Source organism: Erithacus rubecula, assembly GCF_903797595.1.
Source record: "Erithacus rubecula genome assembly, chromosome: 1".
NCBI lineage: Eukaryota > Metazoa > Chordata > Aves > Passeriformes > Muscicapidae > Erithacus > Erithacus rubecula.
The window spans coordinates 93,649,566-93,662,832 of NC_136658.1; the positions used below are offsets into that span (position 1 = coordinate 93,649,566).

At 40.0% G+C, this 13,267-nt stretch overlaps 1 protein-coding gene across 3 annotated transcripts in view; it reads right to left on the bottom strand.

Moving 5' to 3' along the window:
• ARHGAP6 (Rho GTPase activating protein 6) overlaps positions 1 to 13,267 on the bottom strand; it is a 305,969-nt gene that overhangs the window by 87,502 nt on the left and 205,200 nt on the right. The window contains exon 1 of one of the 3 annotated variants that reach the window (XM_079309632.1): positions 3,275 to 3,389. The exons of the other annotated variants lie outside the window; for them this stretch is intronic. The gene's annotated coding sequence lies outside the window, so the exon portion shown is untranslated. Of the gene's footprint in view, positions 1 to 3,274; positions 3,390 to 13,267 lie in introns of those variants that run through there. 3 annotated transcript variants of the gene reach the window in all.

Below are 13,267 nucleotides of genomic sequence, written 5' to 3' on the forward strand. Positions count from 1 at the left end.
CCCAGGTACCCCAGGAACCCACCATCCTGTCTGCTCCTGGACATGTGGAGCCACAGAAGTTCATAAAAAACAAAAAGCAGGAAGCAGCAATAAAAGCTTCTCCCTCATATCCACCTCCCCTGAGTCAGAGAGTGTGCTATTTAAATCACTGTATCAATCTCTGGGCATTCACACTCTTATCAGGTTGAGATTGGTTTATATCACTATAGTTTCTGCCAGATTGGAGCAAAAGATAAAATTTTAAACAATTTGTAATTAAGCCAGATATCTGATCTGACAATCATCTCTCTCTATGGAACTGTGATATTAATACAGCCTTGAGTCTGTCCTGTCAAAGCTGATTAAGTTCCATAGAAATTCAGAGGAAGAAATGTTATTAAAAAACCATTCAATGCTGTACAAAGAGAAGACTACAATTTGCAGGACCTTGCATCCTACAGGAAAACATAAACATAAACATCATGGCTTTTGCAGCAGGAACCAAGCATGCAATATAGCATATACTCACTAAGTGATTCAGAAGGCATGAAGATCATAGGAGGTTCTTTTAACACTGCAATAAGCTTACACAATTTTTAGCTCACTTCTTTTCTCCCCATTTCATACTTTAGGCTCACTAATGTTTTTACTCATGAAAAGGCCAAATAATTTCATTCTTTCAGTATCTTTGAACTCGTTTCTTATCAACACTAGAAAAGAGACAAAACACAAACCCCATCACCATTGCACGAGAACTCTCTGTAAGGCTGGTTTTAATTTCATTTTTTGCTTCTCCTTCAGGATTAAAGATCAGGAAACCAGAAAGAAAAAAAAAAAGCTGAAGCATTTCAGGCATTTTCACTTGCTTTCAGAAATCAATCCATCTCCTGTAGTCAGCAGTGCATACCCCCATTAACACTCCTCCTCAGGGAGCACTCTAACTAAAAAAAAAATTGTGCAAAAAGAAGAGAATAAAAATACTTCCAGAAAACACAAAAACAAACAAGCAAACAAAAAACCCAAGCCAAAAACGGAACCAACCAACAATTCTTTCGCTGAACTTTGGATTTAAAAGATGATCTTTGATACATGTACCAAAAACAGCACAGTGATTGAACTGAATAAAAATTATCCTGAAAAATGCTCACAGTAGGGTTTGAAAAGCTACAATATACCAAATTATAAAGACTATCCGATAGTCTAAAAAATTTTCAAAAATACAGCTATTTTATTTAAAATACATATATAATCCACACCATGTATTCATATCACGATTGAACTTTACTTTAGACTGTGAGAACATGACACTGTCACAAAGTACCCTGCATTTCCAATAAAAACAGAGAATTAAGTCTCCATAGACTGTTACTAGTTTTGTTTTTGCAAATTAACAAGAACACTAGGCCATACTCATTCTCTTACTAAGGAGAAAAAAAAAAAAACTTTTTTTTTCTGAGAACTGAACTCAATAAAAAGCATATTATTAAAATCAGCAGCTTCACTAGCTCCGTGTCACAAGACAGCTTTAACCAGTTATACTTCTGTAAATAGGCACATTCACACAGGGAGTTATTAACTATAATATCCTTAAATTAAATTTGACAGGCTTATGCCATAAAAGTCAGTACCATTCAAGTCACAGTGCCAGTTCACAGGCTGCATCAGCATCCTCAACAGGCATGTCTAAGGAAAGGCAGGAGAGAGGTATTTGCTACCAATGCAGTGAGGACTCAGATTCATGCCACACTTGCCAGAATTCACTTCCCCGAAGTGCCATGAAAACAATGAAAGAGGCTTCAAGCTTTTCAGTATAAAAGATCTTGTGGAAGCCAGTGCCACGCTGCCTGTCAGGCTGCTGTGACAGCAGAAGTGCTGCTGGAGCTCTCCTGGAGAAAGGCAGCAGAGCTGGCCATAGGAAGGCAGAGATCAGCCCCCAGTGTGAGCCCTGGCTGTGAGAAACCCCCAGATGTGTCCCAGCAGCAGCAGGGCTGAGCCATGGGACACAGAGCAGGCACAGGCTGCCGGCTCTGCTCCCTGCACCCAGCCCACAGAGCCCACTGAGCCTCGCAGACTCTGCACTCCACCCTTCAACACCTCCACTCCTCTGCTCTGCCTCCTTCAACAGCAGCAGAGCCACTCTGAGGTGACAGGGCTCACCTCCAGCAGCTGCCCCCATGTCAAACTTGTGCTGTCAAAATGCCCACCTGGCTTCAGGTTCAGGCACCAAACTCTGACCCTCCTGAACATCACTGACAAAACTGCTCTTCAAGACAAAACCTTTTCTGCTCTCATCCTGATGCTAGACCTGCTAAAGATTAGTTCTTGTGAGCTTAATTGTCAGGGCAGCATCTCCTGAAGCCAGAAGAAAGTTAGATTTGTACTACCAAATCCACTTTTTGGCCAAAATATTCTGTATTTTTAGAATGTATGGCCAATTAGGAAAAAAAAAAAAAAAAACAAAAAAAGACCTTTTTTTTTCTGGATCAAAAACCAAAAAGATGTAAGAATAACAGCAACCACCTAGAGAGAGAAGGAGGGGAAAAAATCTTCACTTGACTTGACTCCAACTGTTTGGTTTTCTAATCAAAATGAAACCTAACCTTTACAATGTGCTGCCCATACATAGAGACTTTTATTCTACATATTGGCAACATCTCCCTGCATGGATGCTTGCTCTAACAAAGTGCAAATGTTATCAAACAAGCATATTGTTATCAAACAAAATAACTGTATGGCAAGGGTTGTTATTTAAAAAGAAAGTATTTAATACACCACACTGGACACCTTGCAGAACCCCATTATTTTAGGTAATTCCTTAGTGTCCATTCCAGCCTTGGGAAGCTACACACAGTCATCTCAAAGCTTTACAGAGAAGGAATACAGACAACTGGAAAGGAGCTATTGCAGCACTGGGGATCATTCACTTCAATTCATCTCTAACTCCACCATGTGGGATTGCCCCACCATGCAACACAACACAAACAGAAGAGTTTAAATCTCAACTTGCTTCCCTAGAACTGGTCCCGTATCTGCCTCTGGATCTCAAAGAACAGCTCACAGCAATTAATGTTTGCACATAAAACACAGGAGGCACAGTTCACAAGAAGAGAAATGCAGCAGCAATGGGGCAAGAAAGATCTCCTTTCCAAAAATGATTACTCAGATAAAAAATTAAAGAAGGCAAAAATAGAGGAAGGCAATTTAAAACAGAGGAGAACAGTATTGGTGGGGGGGAATGGTAACAATAAGCAGTATTGGACTGACAAAACTTTAATATTGATTAAAAATTACTAACCTTATAGCACAAGTAGAAGCACGAACAATGAATTCAAGTGGAAGATGTTGAGCTCAGTTTGTTCTTAGAGCTAATTTGCAAGTTAAGACTGGACTGATTGCCTTCATTTGCTTCCGAGAACCAAACTGAGACTTTTAGAGAAATGAGAATTGGGAACTGGTATCAGAAAAAGGAAGATACAAAATGAGTTCATTTGAATGACACAGAGGCAGCAGCCTTGTGCATGCAGGCCAATGGATCTGAATGGCACCCAAAATCCTGCATATCAACATTTTGAGGGATCTCTGCATCTGCTTACCTACTGACTTACTGTGAGCAGACTTTCAAGGTCACAAAAGACAACTCAGATCCATAATTTGCTAGGAAGAACACTGGCACATTAACCATTTGCAAACACAAGAAATGCATATCTCTGAGTCCATACTTCTGAAAACCTGCCTCCTAAGATGGAAATTTGCAAGAGGAAGTCAGCTCTCAGTTAGATGTCAATGCATCACCACCTTGCAATGACAAAACTATCATTTATAATTTCAGAAAGGTCCATTTTTGTGATTACCCTGACAAAAGACATGAAGTGACAAGACAATGATAAGTGAATACAACCTTTCTTTCACTTCTAGTGAAAGTTCTAGTTCACTAGATAGTTCCCTTCTACTAAAATGCTCACTAATTCAATGTCACTTGTTCCAGAATCCCTTCCCCTTGTATTTACCACTTCTACATTTTGAAAGCAGCATTACCCAGTTTGCTAACTCCTGCCTGACAGAGAATTATTCCCTTATTTCCTCACACATGAAGCAAGGAAGAATAGAAGGTAAGCTCAACTTACTACTCACTACCTTCTCATTCCTCTCAGTAAAAAAGTTACATACCTGGATTTAAGTCCTATTCCCTTCCCTTTACCTTTGCCATCCAGCCTTTCATATCAGAAGAAAGCACACAGGCATAACATATTTGCATGGAGCAGACAACTTGAGGAAAATCACCTGCATCTTGCTGAGCTCCTTTTTCTTCCAACAGCTACTGACTTATTTACTGCTGGTCAAAAAATAACCTCTATAAATGCACATCATATTTTGCACAGGGAATTGCTGGAACTCAAGGTAGAGATAAACAATGCCTGAAAAAACCTTCATTTTCTTTAGCCTCAGCTACCGCAAGATAATTAACAGGACAAAAATCCTGTAGGACACTGAGAGGAACAGAAAGAAAACCAAGAGGATAAAAATGACAAAAAAAAGAGTGGAAACCTCCAGCAGATTGCAAGGGGCATTACATTACCAACTTGCAACCTGAGAGAAGATGAAGGAGTTTCCCCAAGACACAAAATCAAGCTAGGCTGAGAGTGGGAGACATATTGAATATCCCACTAGAGATAAGTGAAAAAAGTAGATTAAACTTTTGGGAAAGCAAAGGCACACTGGTGTAAAGCAAAGAATTAAAAAAAAAAAAAAGACAGAAAACTTAAAAAAGAAATTGAAAAGCCATGAGAGACCACATGAAATTAATTGAAATTCATCTAGAAAGCAAAACATTTATGATTTCCTCAAGGGATTAATATCTCTGTTTCTCTTGATACAAGTTCACATGCAAAGACTATTTATTATTGTTCCCTAAAAATTTCAGCAAAGTACAAGCATTCTCAAGTCTAAAGCATCCATGGGAAGTTTATCTTCTTGACAGCTAAAATCAACCAAACTGCAAAGTTTCAAATATCATAACATGACGAAAAAGAACAGCATGAAGTGACTCAGGTACTTTTTTCCATCACTTACATTCTACCATCAAAGCCATGTAAAATGACTGAAAAACATTATTTTAAAAACAAGAGAGTTAAGAATTTTTTGGGCCCCAAAGGGATTCCCAGCAACTCAGCTGTTTGTGGAATGCAGCTGCCCTGGGAGGCTTCATCTCTTCACTAAGCAGGAGCAAAGGGATCTCATCAGATACTAATTGTCCACAGACAATGTACCAGCAATAAGATCAATTAGAAAATTATCTCCTGAGAGAAGTATAAATGCCAATAACTTAAATTAGTTTGCATGTTATCATATGTTAAAGAGTGGAAAATGTTCACAGATCTTAAAAATGTAGTGCTTGGAGTCCATTTAGATTCCTGTAATCTGTTCAGGTCCTTGATTAATGAAGAGAAGGATGATTTTGAAGGTCTCTAAGGTAGAAATCACTCCCCTGCAGCTGAGAAAGAGAACAGCCCACAGTTAGAGCAAACACTAAAGAGCCCAACTGGAACACACTGCTTTGAAAGAGGCAACTAATAGACACCTTGATTGCAAGGTCAGCCACCCTCTTGGACCTTCCCATCCCTTCCCAGCCACATGGGCAGCCCAGAAGGCAGGAATTGTCCATCTGAGTGCAGTACCTCTATTAGGAGAACCACTGGTAACAACATCAGGAACATGAAGATTTCTAGACACAGGTTCTTCTTTCAGAAGACTTAGCCTTTGAATTTTGTGTCTGTGCAAGGAGTGTTATTTTTGACCCAATTGAGCTTCTCCTTAAGGCTATGCACACACCATTAACCTCAAAAAGCATGCCTGCTATTATTGTCACATCATATTTTCTCTCCCATCTAGTTATGCAAAGCATGAACTCAGATCAAGTTAAGCATGGCACCAGGGAAAACAGTTTTAACAGTAAAGACTAAATGGAGGGGGCAGAAGAGATCAGAAATAGGAAGAGCAAGGTTAAGGAACAGGAAATTCACACCTCAAGGTGGAATTCCTTCAGCCCTGGTGAATGTCAAGAAGTGTGGATCAAACTCCCCTTGATCATACTTTGTAGAGACAGGTAAGGTACTTATTTCTTTTCTGAACAGCCCAGGATACATGCAGATGCGTAAATAATGTCTTCCTTTATCCTCTTCCACAGATGTTTGGGCAAGATAAAACTGGTGGCAATCAAGCATTCATAAAATGAGAGAGGAGCCTTCCAGAGAAGAACTGGGGCAGGAAGAAAAGTCAATTCACATTACAACACACAAACAGTGGAAGGCAGGTGAATTAATACAGTCATTCTTCTTTAGCACAGGGCAAGATGTGGCTAGTAAGATTCCTGCTCAGTTATCAAATTTTTCCTCTTCAAAACTGTAACAAATATGTTCTGTGCCTCATTGAGCTCTCCTAATAAACACACCTCCTTCCTCAGAATATGGATAAATTATCTCAGTGAAGTTTTTGCCTTTGTGCAATAAGCTAATCTGCAATGATTAGAGAAAGGTACATACTGCTGTCATCTTCCTGCACTGCACAAACAATAAATAGCTGATCAATTGAGGACTGTTAACACATTATTAATGTGTTTGTAGCTATATATGTGGCTAATGTTTATGGTCAGCATTTAATTTATGTGCTCAATTTCACCTTCCAAGAAAGGTCACTCCCTTAAGGCAGGTCATCTGTCTGCCTGCAAGGGAAGGGTGAGAACCAGGAAGCAGGGGCTGACTCAGTGCCAGACCCTGCCTGACAGTGGAAAAAGCAGCTTCAGAAAAGCCCTGGAATGGTCCCAAAACCTCCCCACCTCCCAAGCCAAGGGAAGAGAGGGAGAGAAAACTTCACAACTTAGGCGGGGTAAGACGGAGATGGCTGACATTTCAAACAACTGAACTGGAAAAGTAAACCTTGGGATACAAAGCAGGGCTGAAGCAACTCTGTGATTTAGCATCTTGCAAGCACCCAGAGGAAGAGTGGGCATGAGCAGGAGAGCACCCAAGTGCTTCTTTCTCAAGCCATTCATCACCTCATGTGTTCAGGCTGTCAGAGCCAAAGAAAGCTGGCACCACCTCAGCCAATGTGCCAGATTTGTTATCATTTTGAGAACCTGATAATTTGTCTGATAAGATCATAAAAGGTAAGAGATGCAGGCAATGCAGCACGATCTCTCTGTGTGTAAACAGCTCTTGTCATTACACTGTGAGCACATATACAGCCTGAGGGGGATGATCCATGAGTGGCCCATCTCAAACCACAATAAGACCACGTTAATAAATCTATAGATTGACGACATGCACAGCAAATCAAGATTTTTGTTTGTAATCCAATTAACTGAGAGATCTCCAGTTTAGCTTTTCCCAACCTGACACTGCCATCTCCTCTTCCCAATCACAGTTTGCTTACCCATTTCTGAGGTCCAGTCTGAGAAGACAGGCCACTCCAGATCAGCAAAGCAACTCATCTGTAACAGCAAGGTAACTGCACAGGATTATTATCTAAATGTGAAATCTTAATTGGTGAAAGCTCCTGCCCATTTAACTACCAGAAAAAAACAAAACAAAAACTCCAGCTTCTGTTCTCAATTATAATTATCTCCTATGTAATATACCTGTTAGCAGAGTTTATTAATCAACAAGCAGTACAGTTTAATTTGACTGAGAGATAAACTGAACAAGTTAGGTGGGATGACTATCACCATGAAGGCCATGTGATTCTTCAGAAAAAAAACAAAAACCCAATGGCAACTAGAGAGACCCAGGCATCCCAGAAATGGCACAACCATCTCCCCATTCTGTTTTCATTTCCAGGCTGAGATGCTCTGTGTTGCACATGCTGGGGAACAGAGGGCCAGTCTCAGATCATCCTATTTCCCAGCTTGCTTTCCTCCAGCCCAGGAGCACAGCTGCCTGCCAAGGGAACCTACACTCTGAACAGCACAGCTTTGCTGCATGAGAAAGGAGGCAGCCTTGACCTACACTCCTGAAAAGAGGAATCTCATTGCAAGTAGCAGAGGCTCTTCCATGGCTGCATTTGCTTCTGCAGAAAAAACAATGCCAGGCTGTATGGAAGCTCTCAAAAGGTGACAGCTGCTACACTTACAGCCTGGCTTGATTTACACACCTGAAGAAGTTACCACCCAAATAAATAATGACCTCCTAATAGTGTGATAACTCTTATTTTTGAGAAAAATTAGTATTCTGATAATGTGCCAGAATTTGTCTTTGCTAACACAGATGCTCCAAGGCAAACACAGCTAGGAAGGCGTGAACAAATGGCTGCTACTCTTCCATAACTTGTGTTAGCAGTTTGCAGTGTTAAATTTAGGTGGCAGAAGCTGCATTTGTTCATCAGTGAGTGCTGTAAGTACAGTCATTGATGCTCCTCTCCTTATTTAGCCCTATCAGTTTTGCTAATAGAATTCCCCATGAACGAGTGTCAAAACCAGCTTCTCCTAACAAGAGATTACTTCCATATTCATACATACATGGAGAGCTATATAACAACTCAGGCTGCACCAATGCAGTGAGAGCTATGGCAATTCTCAGTCAGAGAAGTATATGTGCACAGTTCAGACACCTCACCACCACCACAAAGGCAAGGTGGCAGTGACAAACCCACTCCTTGGCCATGATGCACGGGAAACAGCAGAATACAAGCATAGCTGTGAAGAAGTGACAGCCCTATACAAGTACTGCTGCTATATTAGATGTTAAACACACCTCCTTGTTAAACAGCATGTAACTATTAATATTCCTAGCAATGTATATATAAATACTTAGAAACAAAGGCCAGGCCCCTACAAATGTCTTTGGGTTAAAAAATACTACAGCCCTTTGTGCTGCAAGGTTGGGCTCACATTTAACACTCTAGGATATCATATATCAAAGAGAGCTTCCTCTTTCAAAGAGTAGAGTGCCTTTCTTAGAAAGCTACCAGAACTCCTTTCCTTCTTTTTTTTGGCAGTCTCATGTAACCAAACTTATCATATGCAGACATTAGGCAACAGAGATAACAGCCCATAACTCTCCACGTAGTAGACCAGTTCCTGGATAAGATGACCTACTGCAACTGGTCCAAACAGGGTTGGAACTGCCAAATATTTTACAATCAGTCTATGACCACAGCTGATCCAATAAATTCAAATCCAACTCCTTTTAGCAGAGCATCAATTATTTGATAACAAGTCAGCATATCTCAGTCACCCCTTATCTGCAGCTGACTCTTTAACTGCACTCTTACCTAAGGCTACAGCATACACATTGACTCGCCAGGTTTCACATGCCATGGAAGAGCTTTTGACAGAGGTGGTATTATTATTATTATTATTATCATTATCATTATTGTTATTGTACCCAGCAATACAGCACCATGCCCAGCACTCCATGCTGAATTCCCATCTCTGCCAGGAACCCCCAGACAGCAGGATGGTTACAGTGCAAAGCTGATGTAGTCACAGGGGTGTTTCTTCACAGGATGTGATCTAGGGATGCTCCAGGGAGTCCTCCTCAGCACAGCCTCACAGTGTGACCCCTCTGTGAGCTCTGCACAAAGCCCCATTCCCTAGGTAAGGGAACCAGTTAGGAGGGGGCTGCACTCACCAAGGACTGCCTCTCATGGAGAGGAGAAGCCCTAAGGTGTGCAGAACATTCCCTCTGCTGTCCCTGAGCCTGCCAGCCTGGCAGCATTGCACTGGCACCTTGAGCATCACCTGCCTAGCCACTGACTCAGCTCCCTCCCTCCTGCTGCAGAGCATTTAGCAACTCTCTGATGCTGGGCTGACCTGGGCAGGGCAGGCTGCACAGACAGCCAGGAGACATCTCCCCAGCATCATGGTCTTATGCTCACTGCTATGAAGCTGAGCAGTCTGTAAGACCCAATCTCCCTGCTTCAGCTTTGGTTTCTTTTTTTTGGTTTGTTTCTTTTTTTTTTTTTTTTTTTTTTTTTTTTTTTTTTTTTTTTTTTTTTTTTTTTTTTTGGTTGGTTGGTTGGTTTTTGTTTGTTTTTGGTTTTGGGTTTTTTTGCTGTTGTTGAATATGGCGACCTTCTACCATTCAATTTAGATCAGTGGTGCCTTAGTATTAAACTACAGAATGGAAACCCAGTCATTCCTACAGTTTTATACATGAGCTTGTTAACTGAGTAAAATCAGTAGAAATTAAATCAGATTTTCTTTCTACTCAATAAAATGCAGTGGTGAGTCAGGCAGTTCGTGCATCTACCTTAGAGAAAGACAAGGGCATTGGAAAAAAATATTCTATTGTAACAATGTGAATCCAAGCCAGGCCAGCTTTCCTTTCAAAGACACAGAATTTTGCATACTAAATTTAATGTTTGTGGACAATTTTGCATATGGAGACTCTTAGTATTAACAGCTGAGCACCTGTTTTTATTTGCTGGAAAACATGGACTTATTCTGCTCAATTTTCCAAATTACAGTTTTCTGTCATTAAAAAATGCTGAAGATAAAGACAGGAGTGCTGCTTTCTGACAATAAAGTACTATCATCAGCTCATAAACTGGGCTTCAGTTCAACTCCTTTGGTCTTTAATTTCATCAGTATGAAGGCAGAAAAATCTTTGGTTTAATGCTACTTTGAAAATACTTAAGAGTAGCTATTTCTAACCATTTAGCAAGTACTCACTTCCAAGACAACTGCAAATAACTTCTTGTGATTTTTAACTTGGGGGAAAAATAAGTAAAAAGAGATGACCACTTTTCTTTTAAGTTTTCTAGGAAAAAAAAAATGCATGTGTAATATCCATACCCAAAAGGCTTTGAAATAAAACTAGCTTACATTACTAAATTAAACTGGGTAAGATTCTCCTGAATACTTTCATATATTTCTGCCTCAACCTTCCTAAGTTTTTACTGATGTCAGTGATGATTGACTAATCTTACAAACTGCAAGTAACCCGCTTTTGCTTTCAGATTATGCCATTTCTTCAGGTGAGAAACTCCAGTTTATCTAAAGAAACATCTGAAGTGGTTGGCTAAATGAGTCACTAAAATATTTGCATCACCCAGTATAAACCTCAAAATTTAGTTCAGACAATTTACAGAAGTGTGCTGTATGCCTACAGCTGCCAGCAGCATTGGCACATTCCAGATGAGTGCCCATGAATCAGAGATCCAATAATTGTATGAAAAAGAAACCGCCTACCCAGTTCTGGAAAAAAGAAAAATCTAATAAACACCTGCATGTTCTCTCATGCCAGAGTATAATCCACAGTATTAAGTGGAAGACTTACCTGAAACACAGTTAAATACAACTGAGAGGAGAAACCCTTAACTTCAAAAGTACGGGAGGTTTGCATACTATGTAATTGCATACTGACCATCACATATTCTCAACAATTTCTTACTTTTTATTACACAATAGAAGAATTTAAATGGTAACATTTTCAGTTACATATAGTTTTCATATCACAGGTTCTCTTATGTGATTCCTAGAAAATCACTCCACATTCACCAACAATTCAGTGGAGCTGAAAGACTCCCACTTTGTGTGACCTGAAGAGCAGAAAGAATGCATGGATCAAGTGCAAGTTCGGCTGGTGCCCCTGAATAACAACACAGTGCTATTTGGTAGCCATGGAATGCTGGGCAAGGGCAGTCAGGTGCTGTGGAGGGGATGAGAACCAGCCTAGAAGACCAGATGGAAATGAAAAAAAAATTTCAATGAGCTGAATCAATCTATTTGATAGAAAAAGAAGAAAGGAGATGGGTAGCAGTTGGAATAGTACAGGCTCCTTACAATGAGAGAGATGAAAGCAGGTTTGTCTCACTGAGGAAAAGATGGTGAGACATAAAGGAGAATCTTGCAGCAGGGTGACCCTGAGGGAGCCTGAAGGAGTGAGAGTCAAAGAGATTTGGAGATGGGGCTGTGTCACCAGGGCAAGTGAATGAGTCAGAGAAACAAAAAGGATAAGGCATCTCAAGGTTTGGGTAAGGATGGAAGAGGAGAGGGTTGTAGAAGGAAGAAAAAGGCTGACAGGGTGCTATGGGAGGAACACATTCATCTTGCAGAATTCAAACTTTGCAAATTTCTTTTCTAACAATTACTGGCCACTAACACATGAATATCTAAAAGGAGATCTTTTTGTCAGTCTTCCCTTTGGCTCAAATATTTCACTTATTTCGCTCATCTCATGCGAATCCACAAAATGCCATAATGAATGCAAGAAGGCAGTAATTACCCTCTACTGAGTTTTAAAATGCATAAAATTGGTAGCAAAGGTTTATTACTTTTTCATCCGTGAAAAAAAATGTGCATGCTTCATGCACTGCTTCTCAGCAACTCGAGAGCAGTGAACTTATTCCAGTTAAATACCTCAGTGTCATTCACTTGAAAACTGGCTCTCAGTTCAGACATAATTTTTTGAAAATGCACTGTGAAATATTGTCATGAATTGTATTGAAGATAACTTTTTTCTTTTAAACTGCAAAATGAAACACAGGAAAGAAACCTACAAATCTGGGAGCTCTGGTTACGAGTTGTTAATGCTCAAAATATTATCAAGGACATCTGTAAAATAAATCTTAGTTCTGAAGAGCTAGGTAAACATGCTTGGTCATGAAAACAGGGCTTAAAAAGTAAGTAAGAACTGCAAAAACATTTATTTAAGATTCTATAACTGTGCATATGTGTGTTTCATTTACAAATATGTTTAATGGCTTAATACCTACTCTTCAATTAAAATTAGCAGCCTTAACTCAGAATTACTTCTGATCTTGCAAAAAGAACCCAAGGGGGAGGCAAAGTGCCCCTCTGCAGCCTAAGACTTTCAGTGATATCTCAAGGACATTGTTTGGCATTAGCCAAACTTTCTTCCCCTGAAATTCAGCTGTCAATGCCCCTAAATTTCAGTAATAAAACCAAAACCACCATTAAATTAAAATACATACTTTAAAACCAGCGAACAGACAGTGAACTAGTGAACAGTTTAGGCACTTTTTTGAATAGTAAAGCAGTGTTTCTATACTCTGGGATGTGATGTGTGGTTTCCACTCATGTATCATTTCTCCTGGATAAAAACATACAGCTGAGTGCCAAAATATTACAAGGGTTAAAGTTTCTCCCTGGACAACAATCACTGGAGCACATCTATGCCAGGGCTGCTTCTGTAACACTGCTGCAGAGACAGCCAGCAGAATACCCCTCCTGCCTGTTTGTATCATCTTTCATTTAATCATTCATCATCATTTCTACGTTAAAAAGAACGCCATAGTAACCAAAAAGAGTTTTAAAAACTTTGCAAAAAAA